Here is a 25,069-nt window from a genome sequence, read left to right on the forward strand (position 1 = left end):
GCAAAAAATCTAAGTAGGCGGAGCTTCATAGTCCAAATAGCCAGTTGGTAGAGCAAAGCTGTCTGTATGAGCAGAAATAATAATTTCAATTATAGGACTAATAGGACAGGAGCTATGGACTGAAACGCGTTGGGGGGCGCTAGAGCGCCCCCATCTGGCTGACAGGCCTGGGTCAGAGAATCTGAGTAGCGGGTAGGAATTGACATCATATTACCAAGTTTGGTTGGTCTAGCACTTACGGTTTAGGCTGTGCATTCAGTTTTAGGGCGCGAAAAATAATAATAATAATAATAATAAAAATAATCAGAAAATAGGAAATGCTACTATGAGATGATAACTAACATTTGAACATTACTGTAGAAATGTTTATCAAGGTACAATAAAGGGAAAAGGGTAGATGAGAAATAGAAGGGATATGTGGTGACTAGTTGTTGGAGAAATATTGCAATTGCTGCAGTGTACATAGGCTGAAGTAACATTGAAGTTTGATAGATTTCTAAAAGTTAAATGGCAGTAATATATGAGATTAAAAATATGGACTTAGATGAAGGGAAAGGTGATTAATATTTAAATGTTTAAATAAACAATAAGGAGATGTCAGCTGCATTAACCAAGGTTGGTCTTAGACATATTATGACGGTGGCTAAATTGGAAATGAAGTACAGACTGTAACGGATGGCCAATGCATTTAAATAGACAGAAAGTAGGAAAATGGTAGATGAGAAAGAACGGACATGTGGTGACTAGTTGTTGGAAAAAATTGAAATTGCTGCAGTGTACATCACTGAAGTTTGATAGATTTCTAAAAGTGAAATGGCTGGAAAATGAAAGCAATTTAATAATATGGACTGAGATGAGGGGAAAGATGATTAATTTTTAATATTTCATGAGAAATAAGCTAATTTCAGCTGCATTATCGAAGGTTGGTCTTAGACATGTTATGACATTGGCTAAATTGGAAATGAAGTACAGACTGTAACTGATGGCCAATGTTTTTAAATAGTCAGAAAAAGTAGAAAATGCTTCTATGATAAGATAATACCTGATATTTTGAACATTGACTTTGATATGTTGATTAAGGTACGATAAACGGAACAGGGTAGATCAGAAACAGAAGGGACATGTGGTGACTAGCTGTTGGAAGAAATTGCAATTGTTGCACTGTACACAGCCTGAAGTATCTCTGAACTTTGATACATTTCTAAAAGTGAAATGAAATGAAAATGTCAATAATCTTTGAAGGTTTGATGAAAAATAAATTTCAGCTGCATTAACTATTAATACATTTTGACAGTGGCAGAAGCGCCCCCATTTAACCGAATGTCACCAAAGTTAGATGGTCTATTCATAGTCCAGTGCTACAGAAGTGAGTCAAATTTTGTGCGAATTCGATGAAGTATCAATGAGGTTTAGCAGACTTGATGAATTCGGTATGGAAATAGTGAGGCCAGCAGGTGGAGTTAGCGCTACATTTGATAATTGGTAGCATGCAGTCCCTGGTGTGGCAGTTTGACTACTGCCATTAGCAGAAGCAGCCTTAGTACAACAATATAAGATACAATATATAACCATTTGCTGAAGTGCCTCAGCCCAAAAGAATTTGTTTTTTGTGTCAGATGGTCTAAGTAGACGGTAGAAATAGGCACCTGCATACCTAATATTTTAAGTCTAGATCATACAAGTTAAGCTTACTTTATAGTACCTCAGTGAACACATGCTGTCTTGTATATTAAAAAAAACAACTGGCTTATTGCATTTGTAAAGTATTCTAGACATAAGAAGCCCTGAAAGAATTTAATGCCATTAATGAAATACAGGACGAACTACACCTGCTGGCTAATCTATAAAAAAAAATCTAAAAAACTGCAATATAAATAGAGCACCATCTCCACCTACTGGCCAATTTAATACAAAAAAGCGAAAAATCTGCAATATATACTGCCTACTTATAAATAAAATCTGATAATTTTCTATGAGTCAAATAGCAGAAAAATGAAAGGAGCTTAAAAATATGGACTGAGGTGAAGGGAAAGTTAATTCCTTGAAAGTATTATGAAGGATATTTCAGCTGAATTACCCAAGGTAGTGAATCAAATTTTGTAAGGATCGGATGAAGCATGCCTGAGATTTAGCTGTTTGAATGAAATGGGAATGGAAATGGTGTGGCCAGCAGGTGGAGTCAGCGCTCCATTTTAGAAATGATATTAAATGCTTTCTGACCTTCTCATTTGTAAATGAAGTCTGATAATGTTGTATAAGGCAAATTGGTGAAAAATGAAAGGAAATTAAAAATATGGACTCAGCTGAAGGGAAAGGTAACAATTATTTGAAGGTTTCATGAGGAATAAGGACATTTCAGCTGAATCTGCTAAGGTGGGTCTTACACATATATGGACAGTGGCTGTCACGCCCCCATTTGACCGATCAGCACCAAATTTGGACGGTCTGTCTGAGGTGCAGTGGTACATTAGTGGGTCAAATTTGGTGATGATCAGATGAAGTATTCCTCTGATTTAGCTGTTTGATTGAAATGATCATGGAAATGCTGTAGGTTCAGTGTGGCTGGTGGCTATACTGTACAGGCAAGTGAAGTTATCTTTATAAATTATACATATGGGCAGTGTCCTGATTTTTATACTACCAGATTGACCTACTTAGGATGGACATTGCAGTAGTTACAGTAATATGTTATTTATTAAGTTTTTAAATATGACAAGGGAATGCAAATGACTATCATGGGACATTGCATATTTCTTGATTTGACATGACTCACAGAACTTGCAGGGCAAAAGATTTTAACCAGTAATATGTCACTGGATCAAAAATGAGATAAATGTAAGTTGAGCTGATTTTGCAGTTTATACAGTGATGTTATATTGCTGTAGCACCCCCGTTTGACTGATCGGCACCAAATTTGGAGGGCCCTTCTCCAGTAATATCCTACATTATATATTTAAGTTTGATGATGATTGGTTGAGGCAGGCCTGAGATATAGCTGTCTGATTGAAATGGGTGTGGCACCACTATGGTTTGGGTGTGGCTGGTGGCCATACCTCATGGAAAGTTTATGATTTTTTTAATAATTTTATATAGGGACTGTCTCCTGATTTAAATGATACCAGATTTGTGTAGGTTTGGTGAAAATCCTAGGAGGATAAGAAAAAAGTACTGTTTTAAGACTTTTACAAAATAGGCAAAAATGGCAAGAGATATGATGAAGTTCTTTATACGATTAAATTTGTCATGAGCTAGTGGATAGCTTAAGCAACAATTGTCAATTTTATAATTAACAGTTCAGGAGAAATAGGCAGAAATGTGCTGTAGCGCCCCCATATGGCAGATTGACATGTCCTTTACAGGGTGGGCTCAGGGTCACAATACAAATGTATAACCAAAATTTGGTTTGGATTGCTCATTGTTTAGCTGGTCAAATGGCTGCTTGATTTTGATTGGCTAATGGTGGCCAGGATTTTACAACTAATGACTGCCATTTTACTTCTCTGACCTCAGGCTTGTACATAGTACATATCTGCCAAATTTCAATTAGATTGGTTAAGGCATTCAGGAGATATTGGCAGTTATTAGTTGTAGCGCCCCCTATTGACGAAATGTGGGCCGCATTGTATGTTGACCCCATGATAGAGCAGGGAGGTTGGATTGTAAGTTTGGTTCAGGTAGGCTAAGGTATGGAGAAGTTATAGCATTCAGACTGAAATAGGCCAAATTTAGGTGGGATTTGGGCATGGGTAGTGGCCATAAAATAGACAAATGTCAGACTTTCTTGAATCTATTTTAATCAGCTAAGTGGACTGATCGGTTTGACACCTCATTTGTCTGATTTGGTCCAATATTGTAGGACTTGAAGGCAGAAGTCAGTTTCACAAATTATGCAAATTAGCAAAAAATCTAAGTAGGCGGAGCTTCATAGTCCAAATAGCAAGTTGGTAGAGCAAAGCTGTCTGTATCAGCAGAAAAAATAATTTCAATTATAGGACTAATAGGACAGGAGCTATGGATTGAAACGCGTTGGGGGGCGCTAGAGCGCCCCCATCTGGCTGACAGGCCTGGGTCAGAGAATCTGAGTAGCGGGTAGGAATTGACATCATATTACCAATTTTGGTTGGTCTAGCACTTACGGTTTAGGCTGTGCATTCAGTTTTAGGGCGCGAAAAATAATAATAATAATAATAATAAAAGAGAAAAATCCTAAGAAAAACAATAATGGTCCATAAGGACTTCGTCCTTTGGACCCTTAATAACTAGAAACTGCAGGCAGTTACTGAAGGGTCCAAAGGGTATGACAAGTAGGACAGGTAGGACAGGTAGGACAACAGATGGTTTGAGTAGAAGGTAGAAATCAGGATGGAGATTGTTGAGTGTCCGTCTAACAGGTCAGGAAATGTAGGACAGAATGTAGGACCCTGTGGTGTAGTGCCTGAACCTGACTGAATGTAATGTTTTGGTGAGATAGTCTGAGTAGTAGGTAGAAATCAGGATATAGACTAGTTAGTATCGGTCTAACAGGTCAGCAAATGCAGGACAGAATGTAGAACCCTGTGGTGGAGTGCCTTAGCCTGACTTAATACATGTTTTGGGTCAGATGGCCTGACTAGTTGGTAGATTTAGGGACCTTCATACCTGGTCTGGTAAGTGTAGATATTACATAGTTGCTTTTTTATACTGCCTGTGTAAACATAGGCTGTGTTGCATATTCTTAACAAAGTGCTGAGTTGCGGGAGTGTGACATGTAACAGCAGTAATATCATGCTGTATGCTATTCTAGGATGTATATTTAGACAGGAGAAAGGCTAAAAGTATTGAAGGCATTATTGAAATGGAGCGCTGACTCCACCTGCTGGCCAATTTATTATAAAATTGTAATTGCTGTAGTGTACACAGCCTGAAGAAAGATTAAAGTTTGAAAGATTTGTAAAAGTCAAATGGCAGGAGAATATAAGCAGATTAAAAATATGGACTTAGATGAAGGTTAAGGTGATTAATATTTTAATTTTTAAATAAACAATAAGCAGATTTCAGCTGCATTAACCAAGGTTGGTCTTAGACATATTATGACAGTGGCTGTAGTGCCCCCGTTTGACTGATTGCCACCAAACTTGGAAGGTCTTTTGCAGCTTGGCTGAGGCAGTCTAGTAACACAGCCGTGCATCAAATTTTGTGAGGATTGGATGAAGCATGCCAGAGATATAGCTATTTGAATGAAATAGGCATGGAAACAGTGTGGCCAGCAGGTGGAGTCAGCGCTCCATTTTAGAAATTGTATTCAATACTTTCAGGCCTTCTTATGTGTAAATTAAGTCTGATAATGTTCTATGAGGCAAATTGGTGAAAAATGAAAGTGAATAAAAAATATGGACTCAGGTGAAGGGAAAGGTAACAATTCTTTCAAGGTTTTATGAGAAATAAGGACATTTCAGCTGAATTTGCTAAGGTGGGTCTTAGACATATATGGACAGTGGCTGTAGCGCCCCTGTTTGACCGATTGGCACCAATATTGGAGGGTCTGTCTGAGGTCCCTTACTACATTAGGCCGTCAAATTTGATGAGGATTGGCTGAAGCACGGCTGAGATTCAGATGGTTGATTGAAATGAGCATGGATATGGTGCAGGTTTGTTGTAGCTGGTGGCCATAGCATACAGGTCAAGATATTTTTATGAATTATCCATAAGGGCAATGTCCTGATTGATGTACTACCAGAATGACCTACTTGGGCTGGATATTGTAGAAGTTACAGTAATATGTTATTTATTAAGTTATTAAACATCACAAGGGAATGAAAATGACTATCATTGGGCATTGCATATGTCTTGATTTGGCATGACTCACAGAACTGGCAGTACAAAATATTTTAACCAGTAATATGTCACTAGAACAGAAATGAGATAAATGTAAGTTGAACTGATTTTCAAGGTTTATACAGACATGTTATATTGTTGTAGCGCCCCCGTTTGACCGATCGGCACCAAATTTGGAGGGCCCTTCCGGACTACTATTCTACAGGATATATTAAAGTTTGGTGATGATTGGCTGAGGCAGGCCTGAGATATAGCTGTCTGATTGAATTGGGCATGGCACCTGTATGGTTTGTGTGTGGCTGGTGACTATACCTCATGGAAAGTTTATGATTTTTTTATGAATTATTTATTATGACTGTCTCCTGATTTAAATGATACCAGATTTGTGTAGGTTTGGTGAAAATCCTAGGAGGTTAACGAAATGTCTTGTTTTCAGACCAATATGAATTATGCAAAAACGCAAAGATGCAGAAGCAAGTTCTACATGTTGTTTGATTTGGCATGTCGTACTTAATTGACCGGGCAACAATTAGACTGCCATAACAGGATGGAGATTTAGCGTAGCTCTAATGTGACAGGAGATGTAGGGCAAACCGTAGAGGAGGATACTAAAAAGTCAGACAGAACTACAGGTCAGCAGATGTCAGACAGAACAGAACTTGTTTAGGTCAGATGGTTTGAGTAGAAGGTAGAAATCATGATGTAGATTGTTGAGTGTCGGTCTAACAGGTCAGGAAATGTAGGACAGAATGTAGAACCCTGTGGTGTAGTGCCTGAACCTGACTGAATGCATTGTTTTGGTCAGATGGTCTCAGTAGTAGGTAGAAATCAGGATATAGATTAGTTAGTATCGGTCTAACAGGTCAGCAAATGTAGGACAGAATGTAGAACCCTGTGGTGGAGTGCCTTAGCCTGACTGAATGCATGGTTTGGGTCAGATGGCCTGACTAGTTGGTAGATTTAGGGACCTTCATACCTGGTCTGGTAAGTCTAGATATTACAGAGTTTTCTTTTTTATACTGCCTGTGTAAACATAGGCTGTGTTGCATATTCTTAACAAAGTGCTGAGTTGCGTATTGTGACATGTAACAGCAGTAATATCATGCTGTATCATATTCTAGGTTATACATTTAGACAGGAGAAAGGCTAAAAGTATTGAAGGCATTATTGAAATGGAGCGCTGACTCCACCTGCTGGCCAATTTATTATAAAATTGTAATTGCTGCAGTGTACACAGCCTGAAGAAAGATTGAAGTTTGAAAGATTTGTAAAAGTCAAATGGCAGGAAAATATAAGCAGATTAAAAATATGGACTTAGATGAAGGGAAAGGTGATTAATTTTTTAATTTTTAAATAAACGATAAGCAGATTTCAGCTGCATTAACCAAGGTTGGTCTTAGACATATTAGGACAGTGGCTGTAGTGCCCCCGTTTGACCGATTGCCACCAAACTTGGAAGGTCTTTCTGAAGTCTAGTAACACAGATGTGCGTCAAATTTTGTGAGGATTGGATGAAGCATGCCAGAGATATAGCTATTTTAATGAAATGGGCATGGAAACAGTGTGGCCAGCAGGTGGAGTCAGCGCTCCATTTTAGAAATTGTATTCAATACTTTCAGGCCTTCTTATGTGTAAATTAAGTCTGATAATGTTCTATGAGGCAAATCGGTGAAAAATGAAAGTGAATAAGAAATATGGACTCAGGTGAAGGGAAAGGTAACAATTCTTTCAAGGTTTTATGAGAAATAAGGACATTTCAGCTGAATTTGCTAAGGTGGGTCTTAGAAATATATGGACAGTGGCTGTAGCGCCCCCATTTGACCGATTGGAACCAAAATTGGAGGGTCTGTCTGAGGTCCCTTACTACATTAGGCCGTCAAATTTGATGAGGATTGGCTGAAGCACAGCTGAGCTTTAGATGGTTGATTGAAATGAGCATGGATATGGTGCAGGTTTGTTGTAGCTGGTGGCCATAGCGTACAGGTTAAGATATTTTTATGAATTATCCATAATGGCAATGTCCTGATTGATGTACTACCAGAATGACCTACTTGGGCTGAACATTGTAGAAGTTACAGTAATATGTTATTTATTAAGTTTTTAAACATCACAAGGGAATGAAAATGACTATCATTGGGCATTGCATATGTCTTGATTTGGCATGACTCACAGAACTGGCAGTACAAAATATTTTAACCAGTAACATGTCACTAGAACAGAAATGAGATAAATGTAAGTTGAACTGATTTTCAAGGTTTATACAGACATGTTATGTTGTTGTAGCGCCCCCGTTTGACCGATCGGCACCAAATTTGGAGGGCCCTTCCGGACTACTATTCTACAGGATATATTAAAGTTTGGTGATGATTGGCTGAGGCAGGCCTGAGATATAGCTGTCTGATTGAATTGGGCATGGCACCTGTATGGTTTGTGTGTGGCTGGTGACTATACCTCATGGAAAGTTTATGATTTTTTTTATGAATTATTTATTATGACTGTCTCCTGATTTAAATGATACCAGATTTGTGTAGGTTTGGTGAAAATCCTAGGAGGTTAACGAAATGTCTTGTTTTCAGACCAATATGAATTATGCAAAAACGCAAAGATGCAGAAGCAAGTTCTACATGTTGTTTGATTTGGCATGTCGTACTGAATTGACCTGGCAAGAAATGTCGATTGTAGGCTTCACCGTTCTCGAGAAATAGGCAGAAATGCAAAAGTTGTCACTGTTGCGCCCCCATCTGGCCGAGTGAGGTGTCCTTTACAGTTTAGGCAGAGGGTCAGAGCACAAATGTATCACCCAAATTTGATTTAGATTGGTCATTGAGAAGCCTGTGAAATGCCTGCTTGATTTTGATTGGCTGATGGCGGCCACTCTTTAAGGAATAATTACTGCCATTGTAGGTGACTGACCACAGGCTGCTTCCTAGTACATATCTACCAAATTTCAGTTAGATTGGCAAAGGCAGTCAGGAGATATTGCCAGTTTTTAGTTGTAGCGCCCCCTATTGACGAAATGCGGCCCGCCTCGGACCGTGTCCCCAGAATGGTGTAGGGAGGTAGCATTTCAAATTTGGTCAAGGTAGGCCAAGGCACGGCCAAGTTATAGCCGTCAGACCAAAACGGGCCAAATTTGGACATTGTTTGGGCGTGGCTAATGGCCGTAGGATATAAAAATGTCTGAATTTTGTGGATAATTCTTGATCAGCAGAGAATTCTGATTCGTCTGACACCTCATTTGTCTGATTTGGTAGGACAAGCCAGGACTTTAAGGAAAAAGTAGGATTGGCAAATTATGCAAATTAGCAAAAAATCTAAGTAGGCGGAGCTTCATAGTCCAAATGGCAAGTTGGTAGGGCTTTGCTGTCTGTATATGTAGAACAAAGAATTTCGATTGTAGGTCTAACAGGACAGGAGATATCGACCGAAACGTGTTGGGGGGCGCTAAGGCGCCCCCATCTGGCTGGCAGGACTGGGTAGGACAACCTGAGTAGTGGGTAGGAATTGACATCATCTGACCAAGTTTGGTTGGTCTAGCTCTTACAGTTTAGGCTGTACATTCAGTTTTAGGGCAGAAAAATAATAATAATAATAATAACTAGAAACTGCAGGCAGTTACTGAAGGGTCCAAAGGGTATGACAAGTAGGACAGGTAGGACAGGTAGGACAACAGATGGTTTGAGTAGAAGGTAGAAATCAGGATGGAGATTGTTGAGTGTCCGTCTAACAGGTCAGGAAATGTAGGACAGAATGTAGGACCCTGTGGTGTAGTGCCTGAACCTGACTGAATGTAATGTTTTGGTGAGATAGTCTGAGTAGTAGGTAGAAATCAGGATATAGACTAGTTAGTATCGGTCTAACAGGTCAGCAAATGCAGGACAGAATGTAGAACCCTGTGGTGGAGTGCCTTAGCCTGACTTAATACATGTTTTGGGTCAGATGGCCTGACTAGTTGGTAGATTTAGGGACCTTCATACCTGGTCTGGTAAGTGTAGATATTACATAGTTGCTTTTTTATACTGCCTGTGTAAACATAGGCTGTGTTGCATATTCTTAACAAAGTGCTGAGTTGCGGGAGTGTGACATGTAACAGCAGTAATATCATGCTGTATGCTATTCTAGGATGTATATTTAGACAGGAGAAAGGCTAAAAGTATTGAAGGCATTATTGAAATGGAGCGCTGACTCCACCTGCTGGCCAATTTATTATAAAATTGTAATTGCTGTAGTGTACACAGCCTGAAGAAAGATTAAAGTTTGAAAGATTTGTAAAAGTCAAATGGCAGGAGAATATAAGCAGATTAAAAATATGGACTTAGATGAAGGTTAAGGTGATTAATATTTTAATTTTTAAATAAACAATAAGCAGATTTCAGCTGCATTAACCAAGGTTGGTCTTAGACATATTATGACAGTGGCTGTAGTGCCCCCGTTTGACTGATTGCCACCAAACTTGGAAGGTCTTTTGCAGCTTGGCTGAGGCAGTCTAGTAACACAGCCGTGCATCAAATTTTGTGAGGATTGGATGAAGCATGCCAGAGATATAGCTATTTGAATGAAATAGGCATGGAAACAGTGTGGCCAGCAGGTGGAGTCAGCGCTCCATTTTAGAAATTGTATTCAATACTTTCAGGCCTTCTTATGTGTAAATTAAGTCTGATAATGTTCTATGAGGCAAATTGGTGAAAAATGAAAGTGAATAAAAAATATGGACTCAGGTGAAGGGAAAGGTAACAATTCTTTCAAGGTTTTATGAGAAATAAGGACATTTCAGCTGAATTTGCTAAGGTGGGTCTTAGACATATATGGACAGTGGCTGTAGCGCCCCTGTTTGACCGATTGGCACCAATATTGGAGGGTCTGTCTGAGGTCCCTTACTACATTAGGCCGTCAAATTTGATGAGGATTGGCTGAAGCACGGCTGAGATTCAGATGGTTGATTGAAATGAGCATGGATATGGTGCAGGTTTGTTGTAGCTGGTGGCCATAGCATACAGGTCAAGATATTTTTATGAATTATCCATAAGGGCAATGTCCTGATTGATGTACTACCAGAATGACCTACTTGGGCTGGATATTGTAGAAGTTACAGTAATATGTTATTTATTAAGTTATTAAACATCACAAGGGAATGAAAATGACTATCATTGGGCATTGCATATGTCTTGATTTGGCATGACTCACAGAACTGGCAGTACAAAATATTTTAACCAGTAATATGTCACTAGAACAGAAATGAGATAAATGTAAGTTGAACTGATTTTCAAGGTTTATACAGACATGTTATATTGTTGTAGCGCCCCCGTTTGACCGATCGGCACCAAATTTGGAGGGCCCTTCCGGACTACTATTCTACAGGATATATTAAAGTTTGGTGATGATTGGCTGAGGCAGGCCTGAGATATAGCTGTCTGATTGAATTGGGCATGGCACCTGTATGGTTTGTGTGTGGCTGGTGACTATACCTCATGGAAAGTTTATGATTTTTTTATGAATTATTTATTATGACTGTCTCCTGATTTAAATGATACCAGATTTGTGTAGGTTTGGTGAAAATCCTAGGAGGTTAACGAAATGTCTTGTTTTCAGACCAATATGAATTATGCAAAAACGCAAAGATGCAGAAGCAAGTTCTACATGTTGTTTGATTTGGCATGTCGTACTTAATTGACCGGGCAACAATTAGACTGCCATAACAGGATGGAGATTTAGCGTAGCTCTAATGTGACAGGAGATGTAGGGCAAACCGTAGAGGAGGATACTAAAAAGTCAGACAGAACTACAGGTCAGCAGATGTCAGACAGAACAGAACTTGTTTAGGTCAGATGGTTTGAGTAGAAGGTAGAAATCATGATGTAGATTGTTGAGTGTCGGTCTAACAGGTCAGGAAATGTAGGACAGAATGTAGAACCCTGTGGTGTAGTGCCTGAACCTGACTGAATGCATTGTTTTGGTCAGATGGTCTCAGTAGTAGGTAGAAATCAGGATATAGATTAGTTAGTATCGGTCTAACAGGTCAGCAAATGTAGGACAGAATGTAGAACCCTGTGGTGGAGTGCCTTAGCCTGACTGAATGCATGGTTTGGGTCAGATGGCCTGACTAGTTGGTAGATTTAGGGACCTTCATACCTGGTCTGGTAAGTCTAGATATTACAGTTTTCTTTTTTATACTGCCTGTGTAAACATAGGCTGTGTTGCATATTCTTAACAAAGTGCTGAGTTGCGTATTGTGACATGTAACAGCAGTAATATCATGCTGTATCATATTCTAGGTTATACATTTAGACAGGAGAAAGGCTAAAAGTATTGAAGGCATTATTGAAATGGAGCGCTGACTCCACCTGCTGGCCAATTTATTATAAAATTGTAATTGCTGCAGTGTACACAGCCTGAAGAAAGATTGAAGTTTGAAAGATTTGTAAAAGTCAAATGGCAGGAAAATATAAGCAGATTAAAAATATGGACTTAGATGAAGGGAAAGGTGATTAATTTTTTAATTTTTAAATAAACGATAAGCAGATTTCAGCTGCATTAACCAAGGTTGGTCTTAGACATATTAGGACAGTGGCTGTAGTGCCCCCGTTTGACCGATTGCCACCAAACTTGGAAGGTCTTTCTGAAGTCTAGTAACACAGATGTGCGTCAAATTTTGTGAGGATTGGATGAAGCATGCCAGAGATATAGCTATTTTAATGAAATGGGCATGGAAACAGTGTGGCCAGCAGGTGGAGTCAGCGCTCCATTTTAGAAATTGTATTCAATACTTTCAGGCCTTCTTATGTGTAAATTAAGTCTGATAATGTTCTATGAGGCAAATCGGTGAAAAATGAAAGTGAATAAGAAATATGGACTCAGGTGAAGGGAAAGGTAACAATTCTTTCAAGGTTTTATGAGAAATAAGGACATTTCAGCTGAATTTGCTAAGGTGGGTCTTAGAAATATATGGACAGTGGCTGTAGCGCCCCCATTTGACCGATTGGAACCAAAATTGGAGGGTCTGTCTGAGGTCCCTTACTACATTAGGCCGTCAAATTTGATGAGGATTGGCTGAAGCACAGCTGAGCTTTAGATGGTTGATTGAAATGAGCATGGATATGGTGCAGGTTTGTTGTAGCTGGTGGCCATAGCGTACAGGTTAAGATATTTTTATGAATTATCCATAATGGCAATGTCCTGATTGATGTACTACCAGAATGACCTACTTGGGCTGAACATTGTAGAAGTTACAGTAATATGTTATTTATTAAGTTTTTAAACATCACAAGGGAATGAAAATGACTATCATTGGGCATTGCATATGTCTTGATTTGGCATGACTCACAGAACTGGCAGTACAAAATATTTTAACCAGTAACATGTCACTAGAACAGAAATGAGATAAATGTAAGTTGAACTGATTTTCAAGGTTTATACAGACATGTTATGTTGTTGTAGCGCCCCCGTTTGACCGATCGGCACCAAATTTGGAGGGCCCTTCCGGACTACTATTCTACAGGATATATTAAAGTTTGGTGATGATTGGCTGAGGCAGGCCTGAGATATAGCTGTCTGATTGAATTGGGCATGGCACCTGTATGGTTTGTGTGTGGCTGGTGACTATACCTCATGGAAAGTTTATGATTTTTTTTATGAATTATTTATTATGACTGTCTCCTGATTTAAATGATACCAGATTTGTGTAGGTTTGGTGAAAATCCTAGGAGGTTAACGAAATGTCTTGTTTTCAGACCAATATGAATTATGCAAAAACGCAAAGATGCAGAAGCAAGTTCTACATGTTGTTTGATTTGGCATGTCGTACTGAATTGACCTGGCAAGAAATGTCGATTGTAGGCTTCACCGTTCTCGAGAAATAGGCAGAAATGCAAAAGTTGTCACTGTTGCGCCCCCATCTGGCCGAGTGAGGTGTCCTTTACAGTTTAGGCAGAGGGTCAGAGCACAAATGTATCACCCAAATTTGATTTAGATTGGTCATTGAGAAGCCTGTGAAATGCCTGCTTGATTTTGATTGGCTGATGGCGGCCACTCTTTAAGGAATAATTACTGCCATTGTAGGTGACTGACCACAGGCTGCTTCCTAGTACATATCTACCAAATTTCAGTTAGATTGGCAAAGGCAGTCAGGAGATATTGCCAGTTTTTAGTTGTAGCGCCCCCTATTGACGAAATGCGGCCCGCCTCGGACCGTGTCCCCAGAATGGTGTAGGGAGGTAGCATTTCAAATTTGGTCAAGGTAGGCCAAGGCACGGCCAAGTTATAGCCGTCAGACCAAAACGGGCCAAATTTGGACATTGTTTGGGCGTGGCTAATGGCCGTAGGATATAAAAATGTCTGAATTTTGTGGATAATTCTTGATCAGCAGAGAATTCTGATTCGTCTGACACCTCATTTGTCTGATTTGGTAGGACAAGCCAGGACTTTAAGGAAAAAGTAGGATTGGCAAATTATGCAAATTAGCAAAAAATCTAAGTAGGCGGAGCTTCATAGTCCAAATGGCAAGTTGGTAGGGCTTTGCTGTCTGTATATGTAGAACAAAGAATTTCGATTGTAGGTCTAACAGGACAGGAGATATCGACCGAAACGTGTTGGGGGGCGCTAAGGCGCCCCCATCTGGCTGGCAGGACTGGGTAGGACAACCTGAGTAGTGGGTAGGAATTGACATCATCTGACCAAGTTTGGTTGGTCTAGCTCTTACAGTTTAGGCTGTACATTCAGTTTTAGGGCAGAAAAATAATAATAATAATAATAATAATAATAATCCTAAGAAAAACAATAATGGTCCATAAGGACTTCGTCCTTTGGACCCTTAACTAGAAACTGCAGGCAGTTACGAAAGGGTCCAAAGCGCAGGATGATCGGACTGGTAGGACGAGGAATAACGGCAGAGAACTGGCGGCAACGGTAGTAGAAAGTCAGACAGAATTAGACTGCCATAACAGGATAGGAGATGTAGGACAGAGCTGGACGGTCTCAGTAGTAGGCAGACATTACGATGTAGATGCTTTTAGTGCAGGTGTAACAGGCCAGTAAACATCAGAGAGTACACTGTGCACATCAGGATACCTAGCTGAAATACAAAAATACTAAGCTGGGTTCGAACCGGCGATCCTCTGATTACAGGCACACAGGATTAGCACACTGAGCCATCCGCTGCTGTGGGTAAGATGACTGAGATCAGTAGACACCTTCTGGTAACTCGTTTTAGCTCAATGAGCCTAGGTGGGTCTTAGATGTATATAGACAGTGGCGTAGCGCTCCCGATTGACCGATCGACATGAAGTTTGGAGGGTCTCTCTGTGGTTCAGTCCTACATCAGTGAGCCAAATTTTGTAATGATTGGCTGAAGCATCCCTGAGATATAGCTGTCTGATTGAAATGGACGTGGCACCAGTAGAGTCAGGGTGTGGCTGGTGGCCATACCTTACCAAAAGTTTCATTTTTTTCTCTAAATCTTTAAAAGGACTATCTTCTGATTTGAAGGACAACAGATGTATGTAGGTTTGTTGAAAATCAAAGGAGGTTAACAAGAAAAGCTGTTTTCAGACAAATATAATTTATGTAAAAACAGAAAGAGGGAGAACCAAGTTATATATGTTGTTAGATTAGTCATGACATAGTTAATTGTAGTCGCAATAAATTTCAACTGTAGGCTTGACAGGTCTGGAGATATAGGCAGAAATGCAAATCGGGGTGCTGTAGCGCCCCCATCTGACTGACTGGGACGGGTCAGTGGGACTGAGTAGTGGGTAGGAATAGGAATCTTGTTGCCAAATTTGGTCAGTCTAGGACTTACGGTTTAGGCTGGGCATTCAGTTTTAGGGAAGAAAAATAATTATTGTTCAACCCTCTGGAGTAGTGCCTGAGCACGTCTAAATTAACAATAATATAAGCTTCATTGATCATCGTGGGGAAAACGCCTTCACGTATCCCCAGCTCACTTCACGGAGGGTATGCTGTGCACATCGGGCTGCCTAGCTCGAGTACCCACCTAAGCTGGGTTCGAACCTGCGACCCTCTGATTACAAGCATACAAGTTTAGCCCACTGAGCCACCCGCTGCTGTTGGTCAAACTGGAGAGATCGCTGGACACCTTCCTACCTGATCTGGAAACTCATTGTACCTCAATGAGCCTAGGTGGGTCTTAGATGTATATAGACAGTGGCGTAGCACTCCTGATTGACCGATTGACATGAAGTTTGGAGGGTCTCTCTGTGGTTCAGTCCTACATCAGTGAGCCAAATTTTGTAATGATTGGCTGAAGCATCCCTGAGATATAGCTGGCTGATTGAAATGGGCAAGACACCAGTACAGTCAGGGTGTGGCTGGTGGCTGTATCTTACCGAAAGTTTAAGATTTTTCTGTAAATCTTTAAAAGGACTGTCTCCTGATTTGAATGACACCAGATTTATGGATGTTAGTCGAAAATCCTAGGAGGTTAACAAAAAAACCTGTTTTCAAAACATCTGTAAATCATGCAAGAAGGCAAAGATGTAGAACCAAGATCTATATGCAGTTTGATTAGTCAGGACATAGTGAATTGGACTGGCAATAAATTTCAACTGTAGGCTTGACAGGTCTGGAGATATAGGCAGAAATGCAAATCGGGGTGCTGTAGCGCCCCCATCTGACTGACTGGGACGGGTCAGTGGGACTGAGTAGTGGGTAGGAATAGGAATCTTGTTGCCAAATTTGGTCAGTCTAGGACTTACGGTTTAGGCTGGGCATTCAGTTTTAGGGAAGAAAAATAATTATTGTTCAACCCTCTGGAGTAGTGCCTGAGCACGTCTAAATTAACAATAATATAAGCTTCATTGATCATCGTGGGGAAAACACCTTCACGTATCCCCAGCTCACTTCACGGAGGGTATGCTGTGCACATCGGGCTGCCTAGCTCGAGTACCCACCTAAGCTGGGTTCGAACCTGCAACCCTCTGATTACAAGCATACAAGTTTAGCCCACTGAGCCACCCGCTGCTGTTGGTCAAACTGGAGAGATCGCTGGACACCTTCCTACCTGATCTGGAAACTCATTGTACCTCAATGAGCCTAGGTGGGTCTTAGATGTATATAGACAGTGGCGTAGCACTCCTGATTGACCGATTGACATGAAGTTTGGAGGGTCTCTCTGTGGTTCAGTCCTACATCAGTGAGCCAAATTTTGTAATGATTGGCTGAAGCATCCCTGAGATATAGCTGGCTGATTGAAATGGGCAAGACATCAGTACAGTCAGGGTGTGGCTGGTGGCTGTATCTTACCGAAAGTTTAAGATTTTTCTGTAAATCTTTAAAAGGACTGTCTCCTGATTTGAATGACACCAGATTTATGGATGTTAGTCGAAAATCCTAGGAGGTTAACAAAAAACCTGTTTTCAAAACATCTGTAAATCATGCAAGAAGGCAAAGATGTAGAACCAAGATCTATATGCAGTTTGATTCGTCAGGACATAGTGAATTGGACTGGCAATAAATTTCAACTGTAGGCTTGACAGGTCTGGAGATATAGGCAGAAATGCAAATCGGGGTGCTGTAGCGCCCCCATCTGACTGACTGGGACGGGTCAGTGGGACTGAGTAGTGGGTAGTAATAGTAATCTTGTTGCCAAATTTGGTCAGTCTAGGACTTACGGTTTAGGCTGGGCATTCAGTTTTAGGGAAGAAAAATAATTATTGTTCAACCCTCTGGAGTAGTGCCTGAGCACGTCTCAATTAACAATAATATAAGCTTCATTGATCATCGTGGGGAAAACGCCTTCACGTCTCCCAAGCTCACTTCACGGAGGGTATCGGGCACATCGGGCTGCCTAGCTCGAGGACCCACCTAAGCTGGGTTCGAACCTGCGACCCTCTGATTACAAGCATACAAGTTTAGCCCACTGAGCCACCCGTTGCTGTGGTTAAAATGGGTGAGATCGGTAGACACCTTCCTACCTGATCTGGTAACTCATTTGAGCTGAATTGGCCTAGGTTGGTCTTAGTAATATAAAAACAGTGGCCATAGCCACTGTTTACAGGGTAGGCTGAGGGTCAGAGGACAAATGTACCAGCTAAATTTGATTTAGATTGGTCATCACTAAGCCAGTCAAATTGCTGCTTGATTTTGATTGGCCGATGGCGGCCACTGTTTCAGGACTCATGACTGCCATTGTACGTGACTGACCTCAGGCTGAGTCCTAGTACATACCTTCCAAATTTCAGTTGGATTGGCCGAGGCAGTCAGAAGATATTGGCAGTTTTTAGTTGTAGCGCCCCCTATGGACGAAATGCGGCCCGCCTTGGACCGTGTCCCCAGAATGGTGTAGCGAGGTAGGATTTCAAATTTGGTCAAGGTAGGCCAAGGCACGGCCAAGTTATAGCAGTCAGACCACAACGAGTCAAATTTGGATTTTGTTTGGGCTTGGCTAATGGCCTTAGGACATAGAAATGTCTGAAATTTGTGGATGATTCTTGAACAGCTCAGAGTTCTGATTAGTTTGACACCTCATTTGTCTGATTTGGTAGGACAAGCTTTGACTGTAAGGAAAAAGTAGGATTTTCAAATTATGCAAATTAGCGAAAAATCTAAGCAGGCGGAGCTTCATGGTCCCATTGACTTTTTGGTAGGGCATGGCCGTCTGTATCAGCAGAAAAAAGAATTTCAGTTGTAGGACAAACAGGACAGGAGAAATCGACCGAAACGTGTTGGGGGGCGCTACGGCGCCCCCCTTTGGCTGAGTCGGACGGGTCGGACAAACTGAGTAGTGGGTAGGAATTCCAATCATCCTGCCAAATTTGGTCAGCCTAGGACTTACGGTTTAGGCTGGGCATTCAGTTTTAGGGAAGAAAAATAATAATAAAAATAATAATAATAATAATAATAATAATCCTAACAAAAACAATAAGGTTCCATAGCACTACGTGCTTTGGACCCTTAATAATAATAATCCTAAGAAAAACAATAATGGTCCATAAGGACTTCGTCCTTTGGACCCTTAATAATAATCCTAAGAAAAACAATAATGGTCCATAAGGACTTCGTCCTTTGGACCCTTAATAATAATAATCCTAAGAAAAACAATAATGGTCCATAAGGACTTCGTCCTTTGGACCCTTAATAACTAGAAACTGCAGGCAGTTACTGAAGGGTCCAAAGGGTATGACAAGTAGGACAGGTAGGACAGGTAGGACAACAGATGGTTTGAGTAGAAGGTAGAAATCAGGATGGAGATTGTTGAGTGTCCGTCTAACAGGTCAGGAAATGTAGGACAGAATGTAGGACCCTGTGGTGTAGTGCCTGAACCTGACTGAATGTAATGTTTTGGTGAGATAGTCTGAGTAGTAGGTAGAAATCAGGATATAGACTAGTTAGTATCGGTCTAACAGGTCAGCAAATGCAGGACAGAATGTAGAACCCTGTGGTGGAGTGCCTTAGCCTGACTTAATACATGTTTTGGGTCAGATGGCCTGACTAGTTGGTAGATTTAGGGACCTTCATACCTGGTCTGGTAAGTGTAGATATTACATAGTTGCTTTTTTATACTGCCTGTGTAAACATAGGCTGTGTTGCATATTCTTAACAAAGTGCTGAGTTGCGGGAGTGTGACATGTAACAGCAGTAATATCATGCTGTATGCTATTCTAGGATGTATATTTAGACAGGAGAAAGGCTAAAAGTATTGAAGGCATTATTGAAATGGAGCGCTGACTCCACCTGCTGGCCAATTTATTATAAAATTGTAATTGCTGTAGTGTACACAGCCTGAAGAAAGATTAAAGTTTGAAAGATTTGTAAAAGTCAAATGGCAGGAGAATATAAGCAGATTAAAAATATGGACTTAGATGAAGGTTAAGGTGATTAATATTTTAATTTTTAAATAAACAATAAGCAGATTTCAGCTGCATTAACCAAGGTTGGTCTTAGACATATTATGACAGTGGCTGTAGTGCCCCCGTTTGACTGATTGCCACCAAACTTGGAAGGTCTTTTGCAGCTTGGCTGAGGCAGTCTAGTAACACAGCCGTGCATCAAATTTTGTGAGGATTGGATGAAGCATGCCAGAGATATAGCTATTTGAATGAAATAGGCATGGAAACAGTGTGGCCAGCAGGTGGAGTCAGCGCTCCATTTTAGAAATTGTATTCAATACTTTCAGGCCTTCTTATGTGTAAATTAAGTCTGATAATGTTCTATGAGGCAAATTGGTGAAAAATGAAAGTGAATAAAAAATATGGACTCAGGTGAAGGGAAAGGTAACAATTCTTTCAAGGTTTTATGAGAAATAAGGACATTTCAGCTGAATTTGCTAAGGTGGGTCTTAGACATATATGGACAGTGGCTGTAGCGCCCCTGTTTGACCGATTGGCACCAATATTGGAGGGTCTGTCTGAGGTCCCTTACTACATTAGGCCGTCAAATTTGATGAGGATTGGCTGAAGCACGGCTGAGATTCAGATGGTTGATTGAAATGAGCATGGATATGGTGCAGGTTTGTTGTAGCTGGTGGCCATAGCATACAGGTCAAGATATTTTTATGAATTATCCATAAGGGCAATGTCCTGATTGATGTACTACCAGAATGACCTACTTGGGCTGGATATTGTAGAAGTTACAGTAATATGTTATTTATTAAGTTATTAAACATCACAAGGGAATGAAAATGACTATCATTGGGCATTGCATATGTCTTGATTTGGCATGACTCACAGAACTGGCAGTACAAAATATTTTAACCAGTAATATGTCACTAGAACAGAAATGAGATAAATGTAAGTTGAACTGATTTTCAAGGTTTATACAGACATGTTATATTGTTGTAGCGCCCCCGTTTGACCGATCGGCACCAAATTTGGAGGGCCCTTCCGGACTACTATTCTACAGGATATATTAAAGTTTGGTGATGATTGGCTGAGGCAGGCCTGAGATATAGCTGTCTGATTGAATTGGGCATGGCACCTGTATGGTTTGTGTGTGGCTGGTGACTATACCTCATGGAAAGTTTATGATTTTTTTATGAATTATTTATTATGACTGTCTCCTGATTTAAATGATACCAGATTTGTGTAGGTTTGGTGAAAATCCTAGGAGGTTAACGAAATGTCTTGTTTTCAGACCAATATGAATTATGCAAAAACGCAAAGATGCAGAAGCAAGTTCTACATGTTGTTTGATTTGGCATGTCGTACTTAATTGACCGGGCAACAATTAGACTGCCATAACAGGATGGAGATTTAGCGTAGCTCTAATGTGACAGGAGATGTAGGGCAAACCGTAGAGGAGGATACTAAAAAGTCAGACAGAACTACAGGTCAGCAGATGTCAGACAGAACAGAACTTGTTTAGGTCAGATGGTTTGAGTAGAAGGTAGAAATCATGATGTAGATTGTTGAGTGTCGGTCTAACAGGTCAGGAAATGTAGGACAGAATGTAGAACCCTGTGGTGTAGTGCCTGAACCTGACTGAATGCATTGTTTTGGTCAGATGGTCTCAGTAGTAGGTAGAAATCAGGATATAGATTAGTTAGTATCGGTCTAACAGGTCAGCAAATGTAGGACAGAATGTAGAACCCTGTGGTGGAGTGCCTTAGCCTGACTGAATGCATGGTTTGGGTCAGATGGCCTGACTAGTTGGTAGATTTAGGGACCTTCATACCTGGTCTGGTAAGTCTAGATATTACAGAGTTTTCTTTTTTATACTGCCTGTGTAAACATAGGCTGTGTTGCATATTCTTAACAAAGTGCTGAGTTGCGTATTGTGACATGTAACAGCAGTAATATCATGCTGTATCATATTCTAGGTTATACATTTAGACAGGAGAAAGGCTAAAAGTATTGAAGGCATTATTGAAATGGAGCGCTGACTCCACCTGCTGGCCAATTTATTATAAAATTGTAATTGCTGCAGTGTACACAGCCTGAAGAAAGATTGAAGTTTGAAAGATTTGTAAAAGTCAAATGGCAGGAAAATATAAGCAGATTAAAAATATGGACTTAGATGAAGGGAAAGGTGATTAATTTTTTAATTTTTAAATAAACGATAAGCAGATTTCAGCTGCATTAACCAAGGTTGGTCTTAGACATATTAGGACAGTGGCTGTAGTGCCCCCGTTTGACCGATTGCCACCAAACTTGGAAGGTCTTTCTGAAGTCTAGTAACACAGATGTGCGTCAAATTTTGTGAGGATTGGATGAAGCATGCCAGAGATATAGCTATTTTAATGAAATGGGCATGGAAACAGTGTGGCCAGCAGGTGGAGTCAGCGCTCCATTTTAGAAATTGTATTCAATACTTTCAGGCCTTCTTATGTGTAAATTAAGTCTGATAATGTTCTATGAGGCAAATCGGTGAAAAATGAAAGTGAATAAGAAATATGGACTCAGGTGAAGGGAAAGGTAACAATTCTTTCAAGGTTTTATGAGAAATAAGGACATTTCAGCTGAATTTGCTAAGGTGGGTCTTAGAAATATATGGACAGTGGCTGTAGCGCCCCCATTTGACCGATTGGAACCAAAATTGGAGGGTCTGTCTGAGGTCCCTTACTACATTAGGCCGTCAAATTTGATGAGGATTGGCTGAAGCACAGCTGAGCTTTAGATGGTTGATTGAAATGAGCATGGATATGGTGCAGGTTTGTTGTAGCTGGTGGCCATAGCGTACAGGTTAAGATATTTTTATGAATTATCCATAATGGCAATGTCCTGATTGATGTACTACCAGAATGACCTACTTGGGCTGAACATTGTAGAAGTTACAGTAATATGTTATTTATTAAGTTTTTAAACATCACAAGGGAATGAAAATGACTATCATTGGGCATTGCATATGTCTTGATTTGGCATGACTCACAGAACTGGCAGTACAAAATATTTTAACCAGTAACATGTCACTAGAACAGAAATGAGATAAATGTAAGTTGAACTGATTTTCAAGGTTTATACAGACATGTTATGTTGTTGTAGCGCCCCCGTTTGACCGATCGGCACCAAATTTGGAGGGCCCTTCCGGACTACTATTCTACAGGATATATTAAAGTTTGGTGATGATTGGCTGAGGCAGGCCTGAGATATAGCTGTCTGATTGAATTGGGCATGGCACCTGTATGGTTTGTGTGTGGCTGGTGACTATACCTCATGGAAAGTTTATGATTTTTTTTATGAATTATTTATTATGACTGTCTCCTGATTTAAATGATACCAGATTTGTGTAGGTTTGGTGAAAATCCTAGGAGGTTAACGAAATGTCTTGTTTTCAGACCAATATGAATTATGCAAAAACGCAAAGATGCAGAAGCAAGTTCTACATGTTGTTTGATTTGGCATGTCGTACTGAATTGACCTGGCAAGAAATGTCGATTGTAGGCTTCACCGTTCTCGAGAAATAGGCAGAAATGCAAAAGTTGTCACTGTTGCGCCCCCATCTGGCCGAGTGAGGTGTCCTTTACAGTTTAGGCAGAGGGTCAGAGCACAAATGTATCACCCAAATTTGATTTAGATTGGTCATTGAGAAGCCTGTGAAATGCCTGCTTGATTTTGATTGGCTGATGGCGGCCACTCTTTAAGGAATAATTACTGCCATTGTAGGTGACTGACCACAGGCTGCTTCCTAGTACATATCTACCAAATTTCAGTTAGATTGGCAAAGGCAGTCAGGAGATATTGCCAGTTTTTAGTTGTAGCGCCCCCTATTGACGAAATGCGGCCCGCCTCGGACCGTGTCCCCAGAATGGTGTAGGGAGGTAGCATTTCAAATTTGGTCAAGGTAGGCCAAGGCACGGCCAAGTTATAGCCGTCAGACCAAAACGGGCCAAATTTGGACATTGTTTGGGCGTGGCTAATGGCCGTAGGATATAAAAATGTCTGAATTTTGTGGATAATTCTTGATCAGCAGAGAATTCTGATTCGTCTGACACCTCATTTGTCTGATTTGGTAGGACAAGCCAGGACTTTAAGGAAAAAGTAGGATTGGCAAATTATGCAAATTAGCAAAAAATCTAAGTAGGCGGAGCTTCATAGTCCAAATGGCAAGTTGGTAGGGCTTTGCTGTCTGTATATGTAGAACAAAGAATTTCGATTGTAGGTCTAACAGGACAGGAGATATCGACCGAAACGTGTTGGGGGGCGCTAAGGCGCCCCCATCTGGCTGGCAGGACTGGGTAGGACAACCTGAGTAGTGGGTAGGAATTGACATCATCTGACCAAGTTTGGTTGGTCTAGCTCTTACAGTTTAGGCTGTACATTCAGTTTTAGGGCAGAAAAATAATAATAATAATAATAATAATAATAATCCTAAGAAAAACAATAATGGTCCATAAGGACTTCGTCCTTTGGACCCTTAATAATAATAATCCTAAGAAAAACAATAATGGTCCATAAGGACTTCGTCCTTTGGACCCTTAATAATAATAATCCTAAGAAAAACAATAATGGTCCATAAGGACTTCGTCCTTTGGACCCTTAATAATAATCCTAAGAAAAACAATAATGGTCCATAAGGACTTCGTCCTTTGGACCCTTAATAACTTATACTACGGGACCGTTGGATGCTTGAATCTGGTTGGCTGACGAACGTTCTGAGGTGTGCAATTATTTTCAGGGAAACGCACGGCGAACGTAGTTCCAGGCAGCTCTCTTGACCGTATTACAGTTCCATATCACTTCGCATAGTTAACTTTAATAACGGAAATTAGCATACAGTACCTATACAGCACACAGGACTAACAAAAACAACAACATGACAGACGATTTTCCGAAAGTAAATTTGAATATTTACGGTGAATATGAAACTTTCAACAACTGGGCTGCAGCAGTATTAGACAGTCCAGATGAAAAACAACATAAACGGAAGCGGACATCAAAGGCAGCCAGCAACAACAAAAGACATAAAACGATCAGCGAAGAACAGCTAGACATACTCGAGGGAGAAAAACACGAAGAAAACACCAAAAAACAACAGCTAATGACGTTTTGGAACTAGCAAAATAGTCGTTGGATGAGATGCGGAAGAAATAATCCTACTCACAATAGCGATTTAAGTAGAAAAACCGGACGAATCCCTTGAAATATATCATCTGATCGATGTCTTGAGGTGTGGCAACCGTAGTATAAGCGGAATAATTGACTCCGGACCGTTGAATTATTAGAAAAATAATGCACACCCGAGGTGTAACGGCCACTCCGCTTCGCGTCGTGGCCGCATTACCACCTCGGGTGTGCATTATTTTTCTAATAATTCAACGGCCCGTCGTCAATTATTCCTTACTTATTATGCCTGATCATGTACTCAG

General features: G+C 40.4%; 1 protein-coding gene across 2 annotated transcripts in view; it reads right to left on the reverse strand.

Moving 5' to 3' along the window:
* LOC140592132 (sialoadhesin-like) overlaps window positions 1-25,069 on the reverse strand; it is a 252,455-nt gene that overhangs the window by 218,704 nt on the left and 8,682 nt on the right. The gene's annotated exons all lie outside the window — the stretch shown is intronic.

The sequence above is a fragment of the Paramormyrops kingsleyae genome, chromosome 7, assembly GCF_048594095.1.
Source record: "Paramormyrops kingsleyae isolate MSU_618 chromosome 7, PKINGS_0.4, whole genome shotgun sequence".
Lineage (NCBI taxonomy): Eukaryota > Metazoa > Chordata > Actinopteri > Osteoglossiformes > Mormyridae > Paramormyrops > Paramormyrops kingsleyae.